Raw genomic sequence first — 21,800 nt, forward strand, 5'->3', positions numbered from 1 at the left:
TGGACGATTTAGCCCTGTTTTATTCTTAATGGCTGTTAACACATTTTTTCATCGAGTTGTAAAATAATGTATATGATTCAATAGAGTGCCTTGATAGAAGGTGAGAGAAGAAAAAAAAAATCTTTGATTTTTGAACGCTTACATTTATTGCATTTTTTTAAACAGTGGAGAAATTTAAGTACAGTGTTGTTGTTCTCTGATCTACGAATTACAGCGAGTGCTTTATTCTGTGCTAATCTAGTGATCATAATGGAGATCAGTCTCTCTCACTGCTGAAAGGTGGCTATGTGACCAGTGGGGAAAACATGCACAGCATTCGTTTAAAACAGTAAATTATCTTTCTTAAAAATTAAATTATGTAAAAAAAATAATAATAATAAAAATAAGTTAATAATATAAGTAATGTTTTTTATATGTATGTTCAGGCCGATGCAGCCATGCCCCAAACATCCTCAACAGTATTTTTGTAAGCCCTTCTCTCTGCCTCAGGTAAACAATTTAGTTACTTCAGTTCTGCTTATTAATGCCAGTTAACAGACGTTACAATATCTATCAGAAGCTAAAATCTATTATGATTTAATATAACCTGTTTAATTCATTAGACTGGGAAAGCAAAAAATTTAAGGAAATGGGAATCTAAATCATATACACATGATCACATACGTTGTTTAGATGCCCTACTGGCGGACATCTTAAACTGTTATAAGCTACACTTGTATGTTGTCTAATCTGTGTTTATCGTTTGTCCGGTTATGTATTGTGTATGCACTGACGCTTTTACACAAATGAAGTTCCTAACGGATACATAAAGTTGTTTTGAATTTGAATTTGAATTTGGTTTTGAGATTCTTGGCTGAGCAGAATCTTTTTACATTTGTTTTTACCACACATCTGCTGTGAAATATATAGCATAGGATTGTGAAATATAGAGCATAGGATTAATCTGAAGTTCCTGTTCATGCTCAGCTCTGTAATAGGGATGAATAGAGTTCTTTGGCTTTATGACATGCACAGAACTGCATTTACTGGTGTGCTCTATTCCCGAAGAATAGATTTTGCAATCATTTCAACTTTTGTGAAACTAAATTTTATTCTTGAAAATATGTGTGTGTGTGTGTGTGTGTGTGTGTGTGCGTCTCGTTTGCATAGTCCTCCAGACCCCTGTCTGAAGATATTACAATCTCATATTGTATTATAGTCTGCACAGATTATAATATCCAAACTCAAGTCACTTTTAAAGGTAAGTTCCCAGATGTTTTTAAAACAGTGTTTTAGTACTTAATTTTACATTGCCTTGTTGTATTGAGCCCATATTTAAGTTTCTCTCTGGTTTTAGGTATTTGAAAGAATGCCTATTCTATTTGTTTTCTTTACATACATTGTTGTATTTTGTGTATCAATGTATTATGGTTTATTTGAGCATTGTAAAGCACTGTGAACCTCGAACATCTGTTCTGAAACATATTTTCATTATTTTCTTCAAATGGGCATCATGTTTTGCCTGCATTCCATTTAGTTCACATGCGGGGATCAAGTTAATCTCTGTGAAAGATTCAATAATAATACTATTCAATAAGTTGTATGTAGTAAAAGTCATCTTCATGAAATATCAGCATTGAAATGCAACTAATTATGTGCATGAAGGACCATATAACAGGCGAAGCAAAACCAAAGTTCTAAAAGGTCACATGAACATCAACCATAGAAACAGTGCTGCAGCACCAGAACTGATCTGAAGTGTGTAATAAAATAAAGAATAGAACAGGCTGCAGGAAGTGAGCAGCGCTTTAGCTGTCTGTGGTCAGGGTGGCTCTGGTCTGAAATTAGGCAGCTTCACCCACAGCCGCGCCCGCTACTCCTCTGCACAAAAGAGCCAAGCAGGGGCACCTCACAGTACCCGCTTTGGGGCCCCAGAGCAGTGCTCCAGGTGGGGATGGAAACTGCAACCTCAGAGCTCCCAGAGTCACACTCTGGACCCCCAAACCACCATACTGCACTGCTGCGATACACAAATATACGAAAACTACGCCTGTCCACTCCTTTCATCTTCTGTGAAAGTACAGTGTGTGCAATCTTTATGTTAATAAGCAGGTTATAGGCTAAGCAACAGCAGTGTTTTGTTGATGTTTCGGCTTCATGTCAAAAATCCAATGCATGAAACATAAACACGACTGAGCTACGTATGGTAGCAATGGTAAAGCATGCTGTTTGTGGCAGTAAAATTTACCCAGGAGGGATAGATGGATGCAATACATTCAATCTACTTGTAGATGGGGCAGTTACTAAAATAGGGAAGTCCTGTATGTACATTTCAGATCAATTTCTTGGATGATCTTTCACTAAACTGAATTTAATAGTCTGGATTAGGTAATGGATTTTGTATAGGGCTCCTGAATGTATCAGTGCTTACCTGTGCCTGATGCCTATCACACCTTTTACAGTCACTTTTATATTAACCTCTACTGTACATGTATTGGAATAGGGATGACATGGTGGTTCAGTGGGTAGCACTGTCGTCTCACAGCAAGAAGGCTCTGGGTTCGAATCTCGGTTTGGGGCCTTTCTGTCTGGAGTTTGCATGTACCTCCGGGTACTCCGGTTGCCACCCACGGTCCAAAAACATGCAAATAGGCCAATTGGAGACTCTAAATTGCCCAGAGGTATGAATGTGTGAGTGAATGGTGTGTGTTCCCTGCGATAGATTGGCAGCCTGACCAGAGTGTATTCCTGCCTCTCGCCCAGTGCATGCTTGGATAGGCTCCAGCTTCAGCTCAGGATAAGCGCGTGTAGTTAATGGATGGATTGATGGATGTATTGGAATAGGCAAAGCCTCAGATCTTAGCATCAGTTTGTGTTGTAATCCGGAATCCTTTTTGTAAACATAGTAGTTATGTTTATTCCATAAGCGTAATATGCAAAAATGAACATAAATATTGACATCTGAATTTCAATAATACAGTAGGGGCAAAGAAATGAGAATTACCCAGTCTTTTTGAAAAGGCACTACTGGTCCAGTCCAGACACAAAGCAAGCGACTGTGTTTATTTTCTTCAGACTGATAATATATCTGATAAAATCTAAAACATGTATGACCTTCAGGAACTGAGTCAGATCTCTAACACATTCTACTTTTAAATTTAGTGTGAAGCATTTTATATCCGATCATATTCAGCCACACTGCTCTGTCTGCAAGGCTGTTTACTACTAATGGCACATTAGCAAAGCACCGATGCCAGATCAGAACTCTCTCCTGGTAAGTGCATTATCATATTATTTCATTTAGTCAAAACTACTTCACAATATTTTGTGGTGCAAGAAGATTAAACTGTAATCAAATATAAAATTAAATGCATTTTCGGACTATAAATGATTGCTTCTATACAAATATCATTCATCAAGTAAAAGGTGTTTCAGTCCCTGCTTTCAGGAATCTTTGTGAGCTCTTCATAAAACACAAAGAAGTTGTAGGCATTAGCAGCACATTAACTCACTGTGTGTGCTTGTGTAATAATTGTTATTCTGCTATTTCTGCAAATTAATAGAATACTCTGACAGTCTTTCTTTGTGCTGTTCATTTTCACAGTTTTAATAATAATCAAGACCTGTATATGTGTATTTGGATAAATATTTTCAATCTGATGCAGCCATGCTCTTCAATACCTTGTTGGTAATCGTCCTCTCTGTGTCAGGTAAATTGTTTGTTTTGTTTTTTTTCCAAATGTAGTTCTGATTTTTCAGTCTACATATAAAGTATTTATCAGCATGTGTTCCTATTCATTAGTCTCTCTTCATTATCTCAATCAGAAGCCAAAGTGAATACATTTAAATGTCCTTAAGGAATGTATATAATTTATATAAAATAATGTTCTACAGTACATTAATTTAGAGTAGTGCAACATCGCTCATCTGAAACGAGAGGGGAACAAAGAGAGAACTGATAAGATGAAGCTCCTCTTCACACTCAACATTGAAACTGAGACAGAGGCATGATAAAAATATCTGTGCCTGTACTAAATGATCGGAGCTGTTGATTGTGCATGTTGCAATCTTAGAATGACGACACAAGTATTCCGGTGCCACGTTTTAATGAATGCAGTTTTTTTTTACTGCAAGCAAAACATAACAGTTTTCGGCCGAAGGTATATGCAGACACTTGCTCTAAACTTACTTGGTTTGCTACTACATTCTAGAAAAGCTAGCTACTAAGCAAGACTTCCTGTACCTGCGAATCTCACATTGATCGGTGGCTACTGCCATCTACTGACATCAGTTAGTATTGAAATTCAAGTTCAATTATTGATGTTTCATAGTTTTGGAGAAGTTAGGTGCACTTGTTTTAACAAGTTTTGTTAATTGAATCCCTTAGCTGTCATGTTGCCAACACATCTGTGTTTTGAAACATTTCTGAGCAGTGTGTTTGTGGGTGTGTGTGCGTGTGTGTGTATGTGCAGGAGAATACTACTGTGAGGCAGAGAATGGGATTGGAACAGACACCTCTCCTCCTAAACGTCTTGATGTGCAGTGTGAGTATATCAGTGCATCTCAGCTTCAGACACACAGAGCAGAGAGTCAGTATCTCTTGAGTGTCTTTGGGAACCTTTGCAATAGTAAGACACTGAGTAAAGCAGTCACACTGACCAGTGAAAAAGAAATCAATTATAATTACATTATCCTACTGTGATGAGTGTGACTTTTCTTTAAATCTGCAGGACCTGTTATTTTCTCTTTCAGATCCTCCGAAGAGCATCTCAGTATCAGCGAGCCCCTTTGGTAAAATAGTGGAGGGCAGTTCAGTGACTCTGACCTGCAGCAGCAGCGATGCCAACCCACCAGTGCAGAGATACATCTGGTATAAGAAGAATAGAGCTGTATCCCAATTGGGAGGATCCAGTTACACCATTAAAAGCATCACACTGCAGGATGCAGGAGAATACTACTGTCAGGCACAGAATGTGATTGGGGCAAACAGATCTCCTCCTATACGTCTTGATGTGCAGTGTGAGTATATCAGTGCATCTCAGCTTCATACACACACAGCAAAGAGTCAGTATCTCCTGAGTGTCTTTGGGTAACTTCTCAGCACACGACACTGAGTAAAGCAGTCACACTGGCCAGTGGAGGAGAAATCAGATATAATTACATTATCATACAATGATAAGCCTGATCTGTAGCTTATTCTTCTGCCTAGTTGGCTCTGCAGATGTTAGGCCAGAATAGTGTTCACTGTTCTCGGCTAGAAATAGCTGTACAAAATAGGTATTGTACCTTACTGAACCCGTGTTTAGCAGTTGTTTACGACCATGAAATGCATTTTTTTGTACCTCGCTTTGGATAAAAGCGTCTACCAAATGAATGTAATGTAATGTAATGTAATGCATACTGACATGTCTTAGGTAAAACGTGTAGTCATTTTGACTTTGCAAAGGGCAAAATAAGTACCACATGCAGCTGTTCAACTTTAAAAAATGAAATTATCATTATTAATGAAGAAGCTAAATAAACATATCTAAATACTTCTGTCAATTTTGAAAACTTGATTCTGCTGTGTCATTTTCCAACTACCTTAAAAAGCTACAGTATATCCAGTTCATTTTGTAAGAAAGCATGATATACTGGGATATTTACTGTAACAGGTTCTGCAGTCCTTTTCCCCACAAACCACACAATCCGTCGTTGTTAGAGGCACCAAGACTGTATTGTGCGCTCGATACCAAAAACACAGAAACAAAAACAAAACAAAACACGATAAGGACGGGGATTAGATGGCATGCCGCTCCCGCGTGCGTCTTCCGTCATTCCAGCACCCCGGTCTCACTGTAGGCAGAGCATATAAACCATTACCAATCAATTGTAACTGCAAACAGGCGTGGTTGTTAGCCAGCTATAGTGCTCCCACCCCGCCTGCAGATGGCGCCCTAACCACACCACTCCTCCACATCACATTGTGAGATTTCAGCTCCATTATAAACATTACTTTGAAATAAATGTCTCTGCTAGTGTTTTGAGACACATCACAGTGAGTGAGAAATTATATGGAATTTAGCACATTATTCTAATGATTTTAGATTTTCCCAAGAACACCTCAGTGTGACTTTTCTTTAAAAACTGCAGTACCTGTTATTTTCTCTGTCAGATCCTCCGAAGAACGTCTCAGTATCAGCGAGCCCCTCTGGTGAAATAGTGGAGGGCAGTTCAGTGACTCTGGCCTGCAGCAGCGATGCCAACCCACCAGTGCAGAGATACACCTGGTATAATAATAATAGAGCTGAACCCTCATGGAGAGGATCCAGTTACACCATTAAAAGCATCACACTGCAGGATGCAGGAGAATACTACTGTGCGGCAGGGAATGGGATTGGGACAGCGACTTCCCAGCTTCATCTCTGCTTCATACACACACAGCAAAGAGTCAGTATCTCCTGAGTGTCTTTGGGTAACTTAACAGCAGTAAGACACTGAGTAAAGCAGTCACACTGGCCAGTGGAGGAGAAATCAGATATAATTACATTATCATACAGTGATGAGTCTGATCATACTGACATGTCTTAGGTAAAACGTGTAGGCATTTTGAGTTTGAAAAGGGCAAAAAAGGTACCACATGCAGCTGCTCAACTTTAAAAAATGAAGTTATCATTATTAATGAAGATGCTAAAAAGACATATCTAAATACTTCTGTCAATTTTGAAAACTTGATTCTGCTGTGTCATTCTCCAACTACCTTAAAAAGCTACAGTATATCCAGTTCATTTTGTAACAAAGCATGATATACTGGGATATTTACTGTAACAGGTTCTGCAGTCCTTTTCCCCACAAACCACACAATCCGTCATTGTTAGAGGCACCAAGGCTTTATTGTGCGCTCGATACCAAAAACACGGAAACAAAAACAAAACAAAACAAAACAAAACGCAGACGATATGGACAGGGATTAGATGGCATGCCACTCCCGCGTGCGTTTCTCATTCCAGCACCCCGGTCTCACTGCAGGCAAAGCATATAAACCATTACCAATCAAATGTAACTGCAAACAGGCGTGGTTGTTAGCCAGCTATAGTGCTCCCACTCCGCCTGCAGATGGCACCCTAACCACACCACCCCTCCACATCACATTGTGAGATTTCAGCTCCATTATAAACATTACTCTGAAATAAAGGTCTCTGCTAGTGTTTTGAGACGCAACACAGTGAGTGAGAAATTATATGGAATTTAACACATTTTTCTAATGATTTTAGATGCTCCCAAGAATACCTCAGTTTGACTTTTATTTAAAACTGCAGGACCTGTTATTTTCTCTTTCAGATCCTCTGAAGAGCGTCTCAGTATCAGTGAGCCCGTCTGGTGAAATAGCGGAGGGCAGTTCAGTGACTCTGACCTGCATCAGTGATGCCAACCCACCAGTGCAGAAATACACCTGGTATAAGAGTAATAGAGCTGTGTCCAAATGGAGAGGATCAGACCGGAGTTACACCATTAATACCATCACACTGCAGGATGCAGGAGAATACTACTGTGCCGCAGAGAATGTGATTGGCATAGACGTCTCTCCTCCTAAACGTCTTGATGTGCTGTGTGAGTATATCAGTGCATCTCAGCTTCAGACACACACAGAGGAGAGACAGTATCTCCTGAGTATCTTTAGGAAACATTGCAATAGTAAGACACTGAGTAAAGCAGTCACACTGGCCAGTGGAGGAGAAATCAGTTATAATTACATTATCATACAGTGATGAGTCTGATAATACTGACATGTCTTAAGTAAAACGTGTAGTCATTTTGAGTTTGCAAAGGGCAAAAAGGTACCACATGCAGCTGTTCAACTTTACAAAAATTAAGTTATCATTATTAATGAACATGGTAAAACGACATATCTAAATACTTCTGTCACTTTTGAAAATTTGATTCTGCTCTGTCATTTTTCAACCACCTTAAAAAGCTGCAGTACATCCAGTTCATTTTGTAACAAAGCATGATATACTGGGATATTTACTGTAACAGGTTCTGCAGTCCTTTTCCCCACAAACCACACAATCCGTGGTTGTTAGAGGCACCGAGGCTATATTGTGCGCTCGATACCAAAGACATGGAAACAAAAACAAAACAAAACACACACGATAAGGACGGGGATTAGATGGCATGCCGCTCCCACATGCATCTCTCATTCCAGCACCCCGGTCTCACTGCAGGCAGAGCATATTGGGATGGCAGGTATGCCATCCCGCCAAGTTACGCCTTGGCGGGGGCATGCCCCCATACCTATACAGCACCGAGAGTTTGGCACTTTTCAGGGTTCCCCACAGAAATAACCACAACAGCCACAGACACTCAGCCCTTAAAAACATTAAATTCTGTACATTCTGACCCCATTTCAACAGACAGAATTCATAAACAACTTCACATGTCCACACAATAAAGCCCCAAACTAAGGGGATTTTGCGTTTTCTCCTTCTTCTTCTTCTTCTTCTTCTTCTTCTTCTTCTTCTTCTTCTCATTCTTATTTTTCCTGCCGCCTATCCCACTAACAACATGTCTCCCCATTGGACATTTCACTAACACCAGCCAAATCTGCCCTACACGACCCAATCAAAAACGCGCATACACACGCAAAATACCCATACATTTGTATTCTCAAACATTTCCCGTTCAAACAGCTAGTCCACCTGTGGCCTAGTGGGTAAGGTTACAGTCTTGGGAACATGGGGTCGAAGGTTCAAGCCCAGCTTAGAACACGTTTCTTTAACCTGCTTCAACCCTCACTAATAATTGTCTACTAGCCTACTTATCAATTATTGCTTTTGCACCATATTTACCCGCCGTTCACCGTTCAGTTATTAACCGGCTACAATATTGCTAAGCCACATGGATTCAACGGGAGCTCTTCTGTGCTTACTGGCCTGTGTTCTTTAAAACCACCGGCAGGTTTGCTAATGATATTTCACGCATTGCATAGCTATGGCATTAGCTAACGAAGTCACGGCAAATGTATTCCTTTCATTAAAAAGTTACACCAGTTCACCACTGTGCCATTTCTATTAACTATATTTCTTCACTTGGCTACCGTACAAAACTTTCATATAAGCAAACGCCACGCTTCTATTTCTACATTCATGTTACCTCGCTCTGTTCTCTATCTAGCCACATACGCTACAAACAATTACTACTTGTGTACATTCTGCAACTCCGCAATTTGAACAGCTAATCCATCCGTGGCCTAGTGGGTAAGGTTACAGGCTTGATAACACTGGGTCGTATGTTCAAGCCCAGCTTGAAACACGTTTCTTTAACCTGCTTCGATCCTCACTAATAATTGTCTACTACTTCTTAATTATTGCTTTTGCACCATTTCTACCCGCCGTTGACCGTTCAGTTATTAACCGGCTACAATATTGCTAAGATATATGCATTATGACTTACCGTCTGTACGTTGGGTTATTGACCGGCTACAATATTGCTAAGCCACATGGATTCAACGGGAGCTCTTCTGTGCTTACTGGCCTGTGTTCTTTAAAACCACCGGCAGGTTCGCTAATGATATTTCACGCATTGCATAGCTATGGCATTAGCTAACGAAGTCACACACTGGTAAACCTCACTCACTCACGGCCACCCATATGCATTTCATGACGCAAATGTATTACTTTTATTTAAAAGTTACACCAGTTCACCACTGTGCCATTTCTACTAACTATATTTCTTCACTTGGCTACCGTACAAAACTTTAATATCAGCAAACGCCACGTTTCTACATTCCTGTTACCTCGCCCTGTTCTCTATCTACCCACATACGCTACAAACAATTAGTATACTTATGTACATTCCGCAACTCCGCAGGTTGAACAGCTAATCCGTCTGTGGCCTAGTGGGTAAGGTTACAGGCTTGGGAACACTGGGTCGTATGTTCAAGCCCAGCTTGGAACCCGTTTCTTTAACTTGCTTCGACCCTCACTAATAATTGTCTACTACTTCTTAATTATTGCTTTTGCACCATATCTACCCGCCGTTCACCGTTCAGTTATTAACCGGCTACAATATTGCTAAGATATATGCATTATGACTTACCGTCTGTACGTTCAGTTATTGACCGGCTACAATATTGCTAAGCCATATGGATTCAACTGAAGCTCTTCTGTGCTTACTGGCTTGTGTTCTTCTTTAAAACTACCGGCAGGTTCGCTAATGATATTTCACGCATTGCATAGCTATGGCATTAGCTAACGAAGTCACAGACTGGTAAACCTCACTCACTCACGGCCACCCATATGCATTTCATGACGCAAATGTATTCCTTTTATTTAAAAGTTACACCGGTTCACCACTGTGCCATTTCTACTAACTATATTTCTTCACTTGGCTACTGTACAAAACCTTAATATCAGCAAACGCCACGTTTCTACATCCATGTTATCTCGCCCTGTTCTCTATCTAGCCACATAGGCTACACACAATTACTACGTATGTACGTTCTGCAACTCCGCATTAAAACATTACATTTAAAATCATGATTCACTCATAAGTATAACTACTCTTACTGAACATGAGAAAAACACATTCATGCAATAGATTACATTACAGGTAAATAATGTGTGCAATGTTATTTGACTCTCCACTTCAACAACCAATGTTCAATACCGACTGTTATATATACCATTTGATAAGGAATATAAGCTCGCTCATGGTCACTCCATTTACTTCGCACTATACTCCGTGATCATGTCAACCTTCACCTACATGCCCATTCTGCTAAAAACATATTGTTTCAACTACGGAATTTCGTAATTTCATTTTAATTTCTCTCACACTGTTGTTATTCTCTCATATGCAAAGCCTGCTGGGACATATGCGTCTGCTCCTATTCTCCACTATCATGTTTTCCGGTTCTAGTTTAGCAAAACGGCGAAGAGGATTCCTACCTGCAGATTAGCCTATCAAAATGCCTTATAAACCTTACAAACACTAAAAGTGCATCTCCACGAAATAACAGACAATGGAGCAGGACAGAAGGATAAACCTTACAAACACTAATAGTGCATCTCCACGAAATAACAGACAACGGAGCAGGACAGAAGGCTACACAAGTTGCGACCTAGGGAGTTATAATTCTACGGGCGTGTTGATTATTTTGTCAGTCAAGGCTCGTTGGATGGACGTCAAATCCGTGAGTACATACCATATTCCATCTGCGTTTCTGATGCGTTTACGCTTACGCCATTGCATCCTTTCTCACAGACACTGTTTTACATATATAGCAAACCGAAACTGCTGAACGGTACACGCTCATCAGACTGTACAGATTCACACAACGATAGCCATAATCCACAACCGTTTCTTGCAGGGTCGCATTTCTCACTCTCATAATAAAACGCTTTGCAAAAAGAAGTGATATCTCATAAAAAACACGTTTTCAACGTACAAAAATGCCAAGTTACTAAAAAGTATTGATATCAAAATGACGCCAAGTTACGATACTACAAACAATATAGGCTATCTTGCCTCACCGAAATGACATAAGATGTATCTCAAAGCAATGCTACCCAATATTTCCTCAGTTCTTTCAAGTCACTTGGCCCTGTGTTTTCTAATCTTACCATTTCACAATATCATGCAAACTTTCTGTCAGATCAAAGAGACAAATATTTCGAATTGCCTCATGGAACACATTGAACATTGTACATTGAAATTAATGTATAAATTCATTAATGTACAGAACTGCTGCTGAGCAACGACAGGAAGCACATTTCTCCAGAAAACATGTTTATACTTGCTTCTGAACTGAATTTGAGTACATGTGCAAGTTATTGTATATTTGCTACGTACAATAAATACTGCATGTAAAACACATATTGTACATACATACATAGAGAACTTCTTTATCCGCATGGGGACATTTCCCTGGCAGCATCTTACATTCACATTCACGAACACACTTGTACCAAGAAACATACTATCATTCACGCAACAGAAAGCCTGGGCAGCGAAATACATAGGCCTACATACCAATACAAATTGAACATACACACACCTATTCAATCAATCTTGACTGTGAGAGAGCCATCCACACATATATTTGGCCTGTTCATGTAGTGCATGCTTATACACAGGGCCAAGTGACTTGAAAGAACTGAGGAAATATTGGGTAGCATTGCTTTGAGATACATCTTATGTCATTTCGGTGAGGCAAGATAGCCTATATTGTTTGTAGTATCGTAACTTGGCGTCATTTTGATATCAATACTTTTTAGTAACTTGGCATTTTTGTACGTTGAAAACGTGTTTTTTATGATTAACTATTACCAATCAAATGTAACTGCAAACAGCCGTGGTTGTTAGCCAGCTGTACTGCTCCCACTCTGCCTGCAGATGGCGCCCTAACCACACCACTCCTCCACATCACGTTGTGAGATTTCAGCTCCATTATAAACATTACTTTGAAATAAACGTCTCTGCTAGTGTTTTAAGACGCAACACAGAGAATTAGAAATTATATGGAATTGACCACATTGTGCTAATTGCATTGTTTCTGCTTCCTGCTCTCAACGAAGGCGGACGCTTTTTCCTCTGCTCCCTCCCTGCTCTTATCTCCCCCTGCTTGCTTCTCTCTTGTCTTGTGCTGTCTCTGCCTGAACTACCCGGAGCCTCTCTCTTCATTTCCCTCCGAAACCTAAAATTATGGATCTGATCAACTGGTCTCTCAACGCAATTGACAGTATTTTCTCGACGAGAATAACGGGTAAGGGAGAGCCCTCTTGCCCTGACGGAATGTTTGCAGCCGGATGCACGATGGACTCCTGGATGGAGTGGAGGGTCGTGTGCCTGTCGATCCTTTCCGTTGAGGATGTTGAAGACGTTTACTTGATTGGAATTATGATAACAGGCTTTCTGCTGTTTGGAGCTGGCAGCATCCTGATTTATCGCAAAGTTCAGAAGGCGTTGGCAGCACTAACTGGGGAGCTCGCCATTAAGGGAACGGGCAGGGCTGTCAACACTCAGACTCAAGTGATTTGCGAGCTCAATCGCAAACTGGATGTGATCGTATCGCAATTTCGCATGATGGATACCAACTTGGAGAAGTTGTCGGTTCGGCTCACTGAAATGGGCCAACAAATTCGGATGATTGGAACAACGCTGAGAGAACCACAGGACTAAAGGCAGATGAAAAAAGCAGAAGTCTGCCTGAACCCAAAACAATCCTTATCTTCATTGGCTCCCCCACCTCGGCCTTGGAAGGCTGATATCTCTCCACTCTCCTGGATTGTTATGCAGACAGATGCTCAGCCCTACCCCCCACCTCCCTGCTCCTATGAACTTTGTCTCTGGATCAGGACTCTTCGAGGTCGTCTCCAGGGCAACGGCCGTGTCCTCGTCATCAGTATCAGACGGCAGAGACAATGTTGAGACTGCGGTGGAGATGAAGTCCATGGACTTACACACACACAAAGATACATAACACACACACTACCTCCAACTCAACGCCTTCTTGGCTCCCCTCCCCCCTCCCTCCCCCGTTACAGTGCAGTCTGCTGAGGGTTTTGAGCGATGCGCCAGACGGCTGCGTGCTCCCCCCAGTGTCTGTGCAGCGACACTTCCCCTCCCCGACACCCTACCCCCTACCACATGTGCAAGTCTTCGAGTATTGTTGTAATGTTTTATGATGTTGCTCTGTGCTGAGGTTTCCCTCCTCCTTCCTCCTGTTCTCCCATTTCTCATCTAACTATTCATTTCGTTGCTCTGTACTCGTGACATGTGTCAATGACAATAAAGTTGAATCTAATCTAATCTAATGATTTTAGGTGCTCCCAAAAATGCCTCAGTGTGACTTTTCTTTTAAACTGCAGGACCTGTTATTTTCTCTTTCAGATCCTCCAAAGAGCGTCTCAGTATCAGTGAGCCCCTCTGGTGAAATAGTGGAGGGCAGTTCAGTGACTCTGACCTGCAGCAGTGATGGCAACCCACCAGTGCAGAGATACATCTGGTATAAGAAGAATAAACCTGTATCCTCAGAGACAGGAGGACCAGAGGACAGTTACACCATTAAAAGCATCACACTGCAGGATGCAGTAGAATACATCTGTGCGGCACAGAATAGGATTGGGATGAAAAGATCTCCTCCTAAACATCTTGATGTGCTGTGTGAGTATATCAGTGCATCTCAGCTTCAGACACACAGAGCAGAGAGTCAGTATCTCCTGAGTGTCTTTGGCTAACTTCACAGCAGTAAGACACTGAGTAAAGCAGTCACACTTGCCAGTGGAGGAGAAATCAGATATAATTACATTATCACACAGTGATGAGTCTGATCATACTGACATGTCTTAGGTAAAACGTGTGGTCATTTTGAGTTTGCAGTGCACAATAAAGGTACCACATGCAGCTGTTCAACTTTAAAAAAAATGAAGTTATCATTAGTAATGAAGAAGCTAAAAAGACATATCTAAATACTTCTGTCACTTTTGAAAACTTGATTCTGCTGTGTCTGTCAGGTTGCGTGGGGTTGGGACCCAAACGCAGAGGGTGGAAAAAATACAAAACTCCAAATGAAATGTGGCAGCGAGTACTTACACAAGCGCATCCATAATAACATTTATAATTTTAAGTTGCCAGACAACGCCACCCTGGGAATTTCACCCAAGGAAATATTTTAAATCTGAACACAAGACACACAGGTTCGTAACACTCAAAAGGGCAGAGACGTGGTTCCAATTTGTAAAGAAAATAGATCTTTATTTTACACTCAACTATTAAAATATTTTTAATACATCATTTTAAAACACCATTCATGCAGAGGGGGAAAGGGAAACCTGATCAGGGCTGAGGCTTACCGGATGGACAGGGGCCAGTGGGGAGGAAGTCACCCACGCACACGTGAAACACACACACACGGTTGTGACAACTCGAATCCCAGGGAGCACAGCACACAAAAAAAGGGGGGGAATCCCACCACCAGCACCGCCACCGACCTCAACAACTGAAAAGGGATAAAACAATTAGTGGAAGGGAAATCAGGAAAATAAACAAATGAAAATAAAAACCAACTTGTCTTAATATAAAACCACAGGAGAAATATTGAAATTAACCCAAAAACAAATAAGGACTGAAAGGGGCAACTAAAATAACTAAATCAAAATGAACAAACAGAAGTAATCAAAAAAATATGTATATTAATAATTAATCCAAACTAATAATGGGAGTAATCCAAACTAAGAAAACTAAAGAAATAAACCACAAATCATCCACACAATTACGGGAAGGGGATTTTAACCCCGGCTAAAAGCCTTGTGTATAGCCAAACAGTCCGGTCTTTGTATAGAGAGAAAGCAGAGCGGCTAGCTTTGCAATACAACCATGCAGGGCACAGAATGTAGCGATCAGCCAGAGGCAACCGTGCGGAAAAGCAGCATACAAAATGGCATACAGCGCAGCACGAACAATGGAAAAGTGGCAGCCGGAGACAGAACAGCAGCAGCTCGTCACGTTTTGATGATGTTCGGGAGCGGCGGTGAATATCAGCTGATTCCAAAATATCACCTTCATCCGCAGGGCATTAGCACAGAGGAGGGAGGGAGAAGGGCCCATGCACCCCAGCAACTCAGCTACCAGCGCTTTAACCTGTGACCACACCAGCATTAGCCAATAGCATAGCATACACTAATGCTGAGAGAGAGGGAACACTTACCACAGCGAAACCAAGCGAGCGGCACACAAGCCAAAGACGCACTCAACGGCGGGGCGCACCCACAACTCTGTAGCGCAAAATAAACGCCATAAGCATTCAATCAATACGACAAGTAACCAGTGAGTTGAAGCAAGAGCAAACGTACCTGTCGCAGACAGCAAAACAACGCCTATGACCAGGAAGTGACACAACGGAATGAGAGCAGGAAGCAGGGGGGAGGCCACTGCTTAAATACGTGACCCCAACTCAATAAATAACTACCAGCTGCGCTCTAGAGTGACACACCCACCACCTGGGAGCGACACACAACCAGGAAGTACAGAGAAACCAATATTTCTATGCTGCTACAGAAAGAACAAAAAGACTTTACTAGAAACCAGGAAACAAAGGGAACAAAAGGGCAGCCTTAAACAAACAAGGGAAACTTCAAAACAGAGGAACAAGGAAAAAATCCAAAAACACTAGAAATTCAGGGCATAGGCAAGAACACATGGAGCAGAGGCTAACGAACAAACAATCTGACATTACCACAAGAATCCAGCACCTGAGTCAAGGGAGGGGGAAACTTAAATAGAACACACTGACGAGACACAGGAGGGCACCATGAACAATCAGGCCACGGAAGGGGAAGGGAAAACGAGACAGCCAGAAAACAATGATTAGACAATTGGAAACAATCATACAATTAACACAGGGGGAGCAGGACAGAAAACAGAAGTGCCGCCATCTGGCGGCCCAACAGGGGAAACGCAGACAGGAACGCAGGACCATGACAGTACCCCCCCCCCCCCAAGGGACGGCTCCTGACGTCCCAGGAGGCCGACCCGGTGAGGGAGTGAACAGAGGGTGGGGGCTGGAGACAGGACTCAGGACTGGACTTGACAAGAACAGGGACAGAACACAGGAACAGGACTCTGGACCGGACTCTGACAGGGGAACAGGACTCTGGCAGGAACAAGACTGGACAGGACAGGGACTCAGGGACTGGACACAGAGCAGGAACAGGACTCGGGCAGGAACAAGACTGGACAGGACAGGGACTCAGGGACTGGACACAGAGCAGGAACAGGACTGGACTGGACTCAGGACTGGGGCAGGAACAGGACTGGACAGGACAAGACTCAGGGCTGGACTGGGCAGGACAGGAACAAGACAAGAACAAGACTCAGGGCTGGACTGGGAAGGACAGGAACAAGACAAGAACAAGACTCAGGGCTGGACTGGGCAGGACAGGAACAAGACAAGAACAAGACTCGGGGCTGGAGTGGACAGGAACGGAACTCGGGACTGGAGTGGAACTCGGGGCTGGACAGGAACTGGACGGGATTCAGGAACAGGACAGGAACTGGACTGGGGCGAGGTAGACACACCGGACTAGACATGACTAGACAGAACACAGGACTGGAACAAGACGAGACAAGACAGAACACTGAACTAGGGTTAGACAGGAACGGACAACACCACGACCCTACATGAAACAGACACACACAACACAGGACTGGGCACAAGACAGACACAGAGTGGACTCAATACTACATGGAACGGGAACTCGACTGACAAAACGGACTGACGGACACAGGAACAACACCAGGAGACCTACAAGGACAAACAAAGGGACACGCAGGCGGGGACTGACGGACACAGGAACCACATCAGGAGACCTACAAGGACAAACAAAGGAACAAGCAGGCGGGGAGGCACAAGGCAACACCAACAGACACACTCAGGGACAGACAGACAGGGAAGGAAAGGGGAGGCCTAAACGACTGACACAAGGACTGACAAATCGGCAGACAGGACAAGAAACATGCAGATTGACACACAGACAGACAGGCAGACAGGGGGGAGAACACATTGACCGATGGGCCGACGGCCTGGGGGGCAGACAAACAGGCCAACAACTGGCTGACACACATGCGGGTAAACAGACAGACAAACAGGCGGGCAGACAAATAGACACGGGGGCCGGGGAACACACAGACACACGGTTGGGAACACTGGGTGGCGTGGGAACATTAGGTGGAGTGCGGACTCTAGGGGGAGGATGGACACTGGGGGGAGGGCGAACACTAGGGGGAGCGATGACACCGGGGGAAGGACGGCCACTAGGGGGAGCGACGACACCGGGGGAAGGACGGACATTAGGGGGAGCAATAACACCAAGGGACGAGGGAACCCCAAGGGACGAGGGAACACAAGGGAACACCAAGGGACGAGGGAACACAAGGGAACACCAAGGGACGAGGGAACACCAAGGGACACAGGAGCACAGGGCAGGGCAGGAGCACTGGGCAGCTTCGGAGGCTTCTCCAGGGTGCGGGGCGAAGCAGGAGGCTTCTCCAGGGCGCGGGGCGAAGCAGGAGGCAGCTCCTGGGTGCGGGGCGAAGCAGGAGGCAGCTCCTGGGTGCGGGGCGAAGCAGGAGGCAGCTCCTGGGTGCGGGGCGAAGCAGGAGGCAGCTCCTGGGTGCGGGGCGAAGCAGGAGGCAGCTCCTGCGGAGCGGCGGGCGGAGCAGGCCGTGAAGGCCCCCCCTCCGGGACTTGGGGCGAAGCAGGCCGTGAAGGCCCCTCCGGGACTGCAGACGAAGCAGGCGGCCGTGGCCCGGCCGTGGTCTGGGCCAGTGGGGGCATCTCTGTGCGCCCCTGGAGGTAAGCCTCCCACTGGAGGGCCGTGGTCATCAGGGCTCCTAGGTCCGATGACCCGATAAGCCCGGAGTAGGCCAGGCCACCATGGAGGGAGTCCTTAACACCGTCCAGAAATAGCTGGCACAGAACAGCCTGGGCCAAATCGCTCTGCGCAGCCAACGAGCAAAACTCGGTCGCGTATTCTATGAACGACCGCGACCCCTGGCGTATGCTCGTCAGCTGGTCCCCCTCATGTCCACAGGACAAGAGGGCCTGTCCGACGGCAGGGCTGAACTCAGAGGCCCCCCCAGCAACCACCGGCTTGCTCCAGACTGGTGGCATGAAAAAAACTCCTCAAAAGGGAAGAGGAGGGGAAGAAAAAAAAAACTCCGCTGGGTCCTGCACTGGCTGGATTCTTCTGTCAGGTTGCGTGGGGTTGGGACCCAAACGCAGAGGGTGGAAAAAATAAAAAACTCCAAATGAAAGAACAAAAAGACTTTACTTGAAACCAGGAAACAAAGGGAACAAAAGGGCAACCTTAAACAAACAAGGGAAACTTCAAAACAGAGGAACAAGGAAAAAATCCAAAAACATTAGAAATTCAGGGCATAGGCAAGAACACATGGAGCAGAGGCTAACGAACAAACAATCATACAATTAACACAGGGGGAGCAGGACACAAAACAGAAGTGCCGCCATCTGGCGGCCCAACAGGGAAAACGCAGACAGGAACGCAGGACCATGACAGTGTCATTTTCCAACTACTATAAAAAGCTACAGTATATCCAGTTAATTTTGTAACAAAGCATGACATACTGGGATATTTACTGTAACAGGTTCTACAATCCTTTTCCCCACAAACCACACAATCCGTCGTTGTTAGAGGCACCAAGGCTTTATTGTGCGCTCGATACCAAAACCACAGAAACAAAAACGAAAACAAAACAAAACAAAACAAAACAAAACAAAACAAAACACACACGATAAGGACGGGGATTAGATGGCATGCCGCTCCCGCGTGTGTCTCTCATTCCAGCACCCCGGTCTCACTACAGGCAGGGCATATAAACCATTACCAATCAATTGTAACTGCAAACAGGCGTGGTTGTTAGCCAGCTATACTGCTCCCACTCCGACCTGCAGATGGTTCCCTAACCACACAACTCCTCCACATCACATTGTGAGATTTCAGCTCCATTATAAACATTACTTTGAAATAAATGTCTCTACTAGTGTTTTGAGACGCAACACAATGACTGAGAAATTATATGGAATTTAACACATTTTTCTAATGATTTTAGATGCTCCCAAGAACACCTCTGTGTGAATTTTAATTAAAACTGCAAGACCTGTTATTTTCTCTTTCAGATCCTCCGAAGAGTGTCTTAGTATCAGTGAGCCCCCCTGGTAAAATAGTGGAGGGCAGTTCAGTGATTCTGACCTGCATGAATAATGCCAACCCACCAGTGCAGAAATACACCTGGTATAAGAATAGAGCTGAACTCTCATGGAGAGGATCCAGTTACACCATTAAAAGCATCACACTGCAGGATGCAGAAGAATACTACTGTGCGGCACAGAATGTGATTGGGAGAAACACATCTCTTCTTATACGTCTTGATGTGCAATGTGAGTATTTCAGTGCATCTCAGCTTCAGACACACAGAGAATCAGTATCTCCTGAGTGTCTTTGGGTAACTTCACAGCAGTAAGACACTGAGTAAAGCAGTCACACTGGCCAGTGGAGGAGAAATCAGATATAATTACATTATCATACAGTGATGAGTCTGATCATACTGACATGTCTTAGGTAAATCGTGTAGTCATTTTGAGTTTGCAAAGGGCAAAAAAGGTACCACATGCAGCTGTTCAACTGTAAAAAATGAAGTTATCATTATTAATGAAGATGCTAAAAAGATATCTAAATACTTTTGGCACTGTTTAAAACTTGTTTCTGCTGTGTCATTTTCCAACTACTATAAAAAGCTACAGTATATCCAGTTAATTTTGTAACAAAGCATGACATACTGGGATATTTACTGTAACAGGTTCTGCAGTCCTTTTCCCCACAAACCACACAATCCGTCGTTGTTAGAGGCACCAAGGCTTTATTGTGCGCTCGATACCAAAAACACGGAAACAAAACCAAAACAAAACACAGACGATGAGGACGGGGATTAGATGGCATGCCGCTCCCACGTGCATCTCTCATTCCAGCACCCCGGTCTCACTGCAGGCAGAGCATATAAAGCATTACCAATCAATTGTAACTGCAAACAGGCGTGGTTGTTAGCCTGCTATACTGCTCGCACTCTGCTTGCAGATGGCGGCCTAACCACACCACTCCTCCACATCACATTGTGAGATTTCAGCTCCATTATAAACATTACTTTGAAATAAATGTCTCTGATATTGTTTTGAGACACAACAGAGTGAGTGAGAAATTATGTGGAATTCAGCACATTTTTCTAATGATTTTAGATGCTCCCAAGAACGCCTCAGTGTGACTTTTATTTAAAACTGCAATGTCTGTTATTTTCTCTTTCAGATCCTCCGAAGAGCGTCTCAGTATCAGTGAGCCCCTCTGGTGAAATAGTGGAGGGCAGTTCAGTGACTCTGACCTGCAGCAGCGATGCCAACCCACCAGTACAGAACTACACCTGGTATAAGAATAATAGAGCTGAACTCTCATGGAGAGGATCCAGTTACACCATTAAAAGCATCACACTGCAGGATGCAGGAGAATACTACTGTGAGGCATGGAATTGGATTGGGAACAAAACATCTCCTCCTAAACGTCTTGATGTGCAGTGTAAGTACATCAGTGCATCTCAGCTTCAGACACACAGAGCAGAGAGTCGGTTTCTCCTGAGTGTCTTTGGATAACTTCACAGCAGTAGGACACTGAGTAAAGCAGTCACACTGGCCAGTGGAGGAGAAATCAGATATAATTACATTATCATTCAGTGATGAGTCTGATCATACTGACATGTCTTAGGTAAATCGTGTAGTCATTTTGAGTTTGCAAGGGCAAAAAAGGTACCACATGCTGCTGGTCAACTTTAAAAATGAAGTTATCATTATTAATGAAGATGCTAAAAAGACATATCTAAATACTTCTGTTACTGTTTAAAACTTGATTCTGCTGTGTCATTTTCCAACTACTATAAAAAGCTACAGTATATCCAGTTAATTTTGTAACAAAGCATGACATACTAGGATATTTACTGTAACAGGTTCTGCAGTCCTTTTCCCCACAAACCACACAATCCGTCGTTGTTAGAGGCACCAATCCTTTATTGTGCGCTCGATACCAAAAACACAGAAAAGAAAACAAAACCAAACACACACGATAAGGACGGGGATTAGATGGCATGCCGCTCCCACATGCGTTTATCATTCCAGCACCCCGGTCTCACTGCAGGCAGAGCATATAAACCATTACCAATCAATTGTAACTGCAAACAGGCGTGGTTGTTAGCCAGCTATACTGCTCCCACTCCGCCTGCAG

General features: G+C 43.3%; 3 protein-coding genes across 3 annotated transcripts in view; all 3 read left to right on the plus strand.

Moving 5' to 3' along the window:
* The window catches only part of LOC118232142 (basement membrane-specific heparan sulfate proteoglycan core protein-like), a 1,449,502-nt gene that overhangs the window by 174,242 nt on the left and 1,253,460 nt on the right, over nt 1-21,800 (plus strand). The gene's annotated exons all lie outside the window — the stretch shown is intronic.
* LOC118232256 overlaps nt 1-21,800 on the plus strand; it is a 333,592-nt gene that overhangs the window by 55,541 nt on the left and 256,251 nt on the right. The window lies entirely within an intron of this gene.
* Nucleotides 1-21,800, plus strand: part of LOC118232213 (B-cell receptor CD22-like) — a 109,329-nt gene that overhangs the window by 688 nt on the left and 86,841 nt on the right. The window contains exon 2 of the mRNA XM_035426980.1: nt 426-489. The gene's annotated coding sequence lies outside the window, so the exon portion shown is untranslated. The remainder of the gene's footprint in view (nt 1-425; nt 490-21,800) is intronic.

This window comes from Anguilla anguilla, chromosome 1 (genome assembly GCF_013347855.1).
Source record: "Anguilla anguilla isolate fAngAng1 chromosome 1, fAngAng1.pri, whole genome shotgun sequence".
Lineage (NCBI taxonomy): Eukaryota > Metazoa > Chordata > Actinopteri > Anguilliformes > Anguillidae > Anguilla > Anguilla anguilla.